The following is a 6,740-nucleotide window of genomic DNA, read 5'->3' as shown; positions in this document are numbered from 1 at the left end:
CGACGACCGACCCTGATCACGCCGTAGCTCCTCTCACGGCGCGCCTCCACCGTCTCACTCCATGGCCGAGCGATCCATCCCGGCCAGGATTTCCTCCCAGGTCCAGGACCCCTGCCCGTCCAAGATCTGCTCCCACGTCCAGGCTGCCTGCTCCTGGACACGCTGCTTGGTCTTGGTATGGTGGGTTTTTCTGTCACGATCGTCGTAGTAATGAGTAGACCAAGGCGCAGCGTGAGAAACAAACATGACTTTAATTAGTTAAAGTTTCTAAACAAAACAAAACACGACTCGTGAAGTCCACGGTGACACTGACCGAACACGGAACAAAAACCCACAAACCCAAAGTGAAACACAGACAGTTAAATATGGCTCCCAATCAGAGACAACCAGCAAACAGCTGACACTCGTTGCCTCTGATTGGGAGTCACTCAGTCAAACATAGAAACAGAACACATAGAATGAACACACCCTGGCTCAACATAATGAGTCCCAGAGCCAGGGTGTGACAGACGACGACCGCCGAAGCCTGCCCGAACAAGGAGGAGGAGCAGCCTCGGCCGAAACCGTGACAGAAATAACTTCTAAGCCTATTCACAAAGATATTGGGCTGGATGCTGATAGGGGAAACTTGCTGAATGATCAGAGAAATTATATTCAAAGTTTTTCTTTTAGGCTATTTACAGAAAAATATGTCCTGGATGCTTTGCTAGCAATAGACAACAAGAAATCCACAGGGGCCAAACAATTGGATCCTGGTCTGCTTAAGTGTGCAGTGCCCATCATTGTTTGCTCAATGACCCACATTTTTTTATTTAACATTGTTATCAGGAAATATTAAAAAAGTATGGAAATCAGTGCTGCCACTCCATAAGGGCGGGGATAGTAGTGATCCTAATAATTATCGCCCCATTTCAAGGCTTCCTTGTCTAGCTAAGATTCTTGAAAGCTTGGTAATTGTACAACTTTTCTCTTTTTTATTTGAGTAATGTATTTTGAATGTAAACCAATCAGGGTTTAGGCCTAGGCATAGCACTATTACAGTAACTATTTTAGTTGTTAATGATCTTGTCAATACTTTAGACGCTAAAATGAAATGTGCAGCTTTGTTTGTGGACCTGTCAAAAGCTTTTCATACTGTTGATCGTGCTATTTTATTGAATAAATAGTCCTCGATAGGCCTGAGCTCTGAGGCTTGTTCATGGTTTCATGACTATCTTAGTAACAGAACTCAGGCCATCGTGATTGATGGGGTTAAGTGAATTTCTTGAAGTACTGTACATAAAGGTGCACCACAGGGGTCGATTTTGGGACCTGTTCTCTTCACTATTTACAGTGGGGAAAAAAGTATTTAGTCAGCCACCAATTGCGCAAGTTCTCCCACTTAAAAAGATGAGAGAGGCCTGTAATTTTCATCATAGGTACATGTCAACTATGACAGACAAAATGAGAAAATAAATTCCTGAAAATCACATTGTAGGATTTTTAATGAATTTATTTGCAAATTATGGTGGAAAATAAGTATTTGGTCAATAACAAAAGTTTCTCAATACTTTGTTATATACACTTTGTTGGCAATGACACAGGTCAAATGTTTTCTGTAAGTCTTCACAAGGTTCACACACTGTTGCTGGTATTTTGGCCCATTCCTCCATGCATATCTCCTCTAGAGCAGTGATGTTTTGGGGCTGTCGCTGTGCAACACAGACTTTCAACTCCCTCCAAAGATTTTCTATGGGGTTGAGATCTGGAGACTGGCTAGGCCACTCCAGGACCTTGAAATGCTTCTTACGAAGCCACGCCTTCGTTGCCCGGGCAGTGTGTTTGGGATCATTGTCATGCTGAAAGACCCAGCCACGTTTCATCTCCAATGCCCTTGCTGATGGAAGGAGGTTTTCACTCAAAATCTGACAATACATGGCCCCATTCATTCTTTCCTTTACACGGATCAGTCGTCCTGGTCCCTTTGCAGAAAAACAGCCCCAAAGCATGATGTTTCCACCCCCATGCTTCACAGTAGGTATGGTGTTCATTGGATACAACTCAGCATTCTTTGTCCTCCAAACACGACGAGTTGAGTTTTTACCAAAAAGTTATATTTTGGTTTCATCTGACCATATGACATTCTCCCAATCCTCTTCTGGATCATCCAAATGCACTCTAGCAAACTTCAGACGGGCCTGGACATGTACTGGCTTAAGCAGGGGGACACGTCTGGCACTGCAGGATTTGAGTCCCTGGCGGCGTAGTGTGTTACTGATGGTAGGCTTTGTTTCTTTGGTCCCAGCTCTCTGCAGGTCATTCACTAGGTCCCCCCGTGTGGTTCTGGGATTTTTGCTCACCGTTCTTGTGATCATTTTGACCCCACGGGGTGAGATCTTGCGTGGAGCCCCAGATCGAGGGAGATTATCAGTGGTCTTGTATGTCTTCCATTTCCTGATAATTGCTCCCATGGTTGATTTCGTCAAACCAAGCTGCTTACCTATTGCAGATTCCCAGCCTGGTGCAGGTCTACAATTTTGTTTCTGGTGTCCTTTGACAACTCTTTGGTCTTGGCCATAGTGGAGTTTGGAGTGTGACTGTTTGAGGTTGTGGACAGGTGTCTTTTATACTGATAACAAGTTCAAACAGGTGCCATTAATACAAGTAACGAGTGGAGGACAGAGGAGCCTCTTAAAGAAGAAGTTACAGGTCTGTGAGAGCCAGAAATCTTGCTTGTTTGTAGGTGACCAAATACTTATTTTCCACCATCATTTGCAAATAAATTCATTAAAAATCCTACAATGTGATTTTCTGGATTTCTTTTCTCAATTTGTCTGTCATAGTTGACGTGTACCTATGATGAAAATTACAGGCCTCTCTCATTTTTTTAAGTGGGAGAACTTGCACAATTGGTGGCTAACTAAATACTTTTTTTCCCCACTGTATATAAACACCATTGGTCAATCTGTTAAAAATTGTCAACTTCATCTATATGCAGATGATACTATTATGCATGCTATTGCCCCAACTGTTGATCTGGCTGTGTCAAAACTACAGTCTGATGTTATAGCTATGCAGGAATCCCTTGCTAATTTAAAACGAAATACATGTTTTTAAACTCTCGTAGGAATGTTTCAGATGAACTACATGTTTACTCATTAGATGGTTCTCCAATCGACCATGTTCACGCATATAAATACTTAGGCATTTGGATTGATATGGATTTGACATTTAAAAAAAACATATAGATGAGCTGGTATAGAAGCTAAGATTTAAAGTTGGCTTTTTCTACAGAAACAGATTGTGCCTTTCTCTAAGCAGTAGGAAGCAGATTATTCAGTCAGCCCTTTTATCTGTTCTTGATTATGGTGATATTATTTATCAAAGTGCTGCTGCTACTATTCTTAAACCTTTAGATGCCACCTACCATAGTGCCCTTCGTTTTGTTACAGGCAACAGTTTTGATACTCATCACTGCATCCTGTATCAAAACGTTGGCTGGACTTTGCTAAAGACCTGTAGATCTCTACATGACTCCCTTTTTGTTTACAAGGCCCTACATCATAAACTTCCATCTTATCTAACTTTGCTGTTGAAGTATAGACACCTGAGTTGCCTAACCCATTCACAGGATTGGTTAACTCTTCAGGTTCCTAGGGTCTCCACCGAGATGGGTAAACCTGCTATTAGTTTTAATGCACTGTATTGCTGGAACAAAATACAAATACATTTTATCTTGATGTTCTGGTACCTTTCGGGCAATTTAAAGTATTGAATTGGGACTTATTTGTGGAGGAATGTAACTGTTTTTCTGGGTGATTGGTGAATGTTTTATTTATGCTTACCATGACTGTGTTTTTGTATTTGAATGTGTATATACTGTATATATACACGAGCCACCTACGAACATATACATTTTTTTTGTCCAATAAAATAGCATCAAATTGATCAGAAATACAGTGTAGATATTGTTAATGTTGTAAATGGCTATTTTAATGGAATATCTACAAAAGGTGTAGAGGCCCATTATCAGCAACCATCAGCCCTGTGTTCCAATGGCATGTTGTGTTTGCTAATCCAAGTTTATCATTTTAAAAGGCTCATTGACCATTAGAAAACCCTTTTGCAATTATGTTAGCACAGCTGAAAACTGTTGTGCTGATTAAAGAAGCAATAAAACTGGCCTTCTTGAGACTAGTTGAGTATCTGGAGCATCAGCAATTGTGGATTCGATTACAGGCTCAAAATGGCCAGAAACAAATAACTTTCTTATGAAACTCGTCAGTCTATTCTTGTTCTGAGAAATTAAGGCTATTCCATGCGAGAAATTACCAAGAAACTGAAGATCTTGTACAACGCTGTGTACTACTCCCTTCACAAAACAGCGCAAACTGTCTCTAACCAGAATAGAAAGAGGAGTGGGAGGCCCCGGTGCACAACTGAGCAAGAGGACAAATACATTAGAGTGTCTAGTTTGAGAAACAGACTCCTCACAGGTCCTCAACTGGCAGCTTCATTAAATAGTACCCGCAAAACACCAGTCTCAACGTCAACAGTGAAGAGTTGACTCCGGGATGTTGACCTTCTAGGCAGAGTTGCAAAGAAAAAGTCATATCTCAGACTGCCCATGTTAATCTTTCTTTTTATTGGCCAGTCTGAGATATGGCGTTTTCTTTACAACATTAACAATGTCTACACTGTATTTCCGATCAATTTGATGTTATTTTAATGGACAAAAAAATTGCTTTTCTTTCGAAAACAAGGTCATTTCTAAGTGACCCCAAACTTTTGAACGATAGTGTATATATTTTTTTGTGTATATTTGTATTGTATTATACAGGGCACATTTGGAAAAGAGACCTAGGTCTCAATATGTCTTCCCTGTTAAAATAAAGGTAGAAAAAAAAAGTCAGAATGCGTTTGGCTATGATTTCTTATTTACACGTTTTTCTCCTACCACTATGGGTGATAGTTAACTTTTACACTGCATCTTATCAGGAGGGGTGCGAGGAAGGGTGCTGTGGGAATATTTAAGATACTCATTGAAGAGGTAGGGTTCAGATGTTTTCGGAAGATCGGCAGGGGCTCTGCGGTCCTAGCTTCTGGGAGACAGAGAAAAGCTTGGACTGGGCTGAGCGGGAGCTGCCCTCCCGTAGGGGTGGGAGGTCCAACAGACCAGCAGTGACAGAACGGAGTGCTCAAGGTTGGGGTGTAGGGTTTGAGCATAACCTGAAGGTAGGGAACGGCAGTTCCTCTTGCTGCTCCGTAGACACGTACCATGGTCTTGTAGTGAATGTGAGCTTCGACTGGAAGCCAGTGGAGTGTGCTGCGGAGCGGTGGGACATGGGCGAACTTGGGAAGGTTGAACACCAAACTATATTTCGTCTTCAAAAGGTTTATTGAAAACAAATACATTTGCACAATGAGCACTTGTTGTCTCTCAAATACATCCTTACAGTTGTTGGTTAGCTAGCTAGTGAATTTTTGCTATATTAGCATAGACATGACATCAGCCAAAACATCTCAAAACAAGACATGGTATCAATAACAAGATACAACGAGCTGAAATGCACCACCTACGATTCCCCACAAGGCAGCTTCTTGTCATTGTTGCTACATATATGACTGTTCAGTATCATAACAATGCACACCTTCCGGCCACATCAATGTTTGCGCATCATTTTCGTGACAATGTCAGCCAACCCGTCTATAGTGTCTTTATCAAGTAGGCCCTGAAACATCCCATTGAAATCCGGACAAAATCTGTTAACTAATTTTTGACCTGGGAAAGAGAGCTGGGGTAGTAAAAATTAGGGGGAAAAGGAGACAAAAGGAATAGTAAAACAGAAAGATCAAATGAAAGAGTTAACCTACAGTGAGGGGAAAAAAGTATTTGATCCCCTGCTGATTTTGTACGTTTGCCCACTGACAAAGACATGATCAGTCTATAATTTTAATGGTAGGTTTATTTGAACAGTGAGAGACAGAATAACAACAACAAAATCCAGAAAAACGCATGTCAAAAATGTTATAAATTGATTTGCATTTTAATGAGGGAAATAAGTATTGGACCCCTCTGCAAAACATGACTTAGTACTTGGTGGCAAAACCTTTGTTGGCAATCACAGAGGTCAGACGTTTCTTGTAGTTGGCCACCAGGTTTGCACACATCTCAGGAGGGATTTTGTCCCACTCCTCTTTACAGATCTTCTCCAAGTCATTAAGGTTTCGAGCCTGACGTTTGGCAACTCGAACCTTCAGCTCCCTCCACAGATTTTCTATGGGATTAAGATCTGGAGACTGGCTAGGCCACTCCAGGACCTTAATGTGCTTCTTCTTGAGCCACTCCTTTGTTGCCTTGGCCGTGTGTTTTGGGTCATTATCATGCTGGAATACCCATCCATGACCCATTTTCAATGCCCTGGTTGAGGGAAGGAGGTTCTCACCCAAGATTTGATGGTACATGGCCCTGTCCATCGTCCCTTTGATGCAGTGAAGTTGTCCTGTCCCCTTAGCAGAAAAACACCCACAAGGCATAATGTTTCCACCTCCATGTTTGACGGTGGGGATGGTGTTCTTGGGGTCATAGGCAGCATTCCTCCTCCTTCAAACACGGCGAGTTGAGTTGATGCCAAAGAGCTCGATTTTGGTCTCATCTGACCACAACACTTTCACCCAGTTCTCCTCTGAATCATTCAGATGTTCATTGGCAAACTTCAGACAGGCCTGTATATGTGCTTTCTTGAGCAGGGGGACCTTGC

This window comes from Coregonus clupeaformis, chromosome 26 (genome assembly GCF_020615455.1).
Source record: "Coregonus clupeaformis isolate EN_2021a chromosome 26, ASM2061545v1, whole genome shotgun sequence".
NCBI classification, from domain to species: Eukaryota; Metazoa; Chordata; class Actinopteri; order Salmoniformes; family Salmonidae; genus Coregonus; species Coregonus clupeaformis.
Note: the sequence above shows the minus strand (reverse complement) of the source record.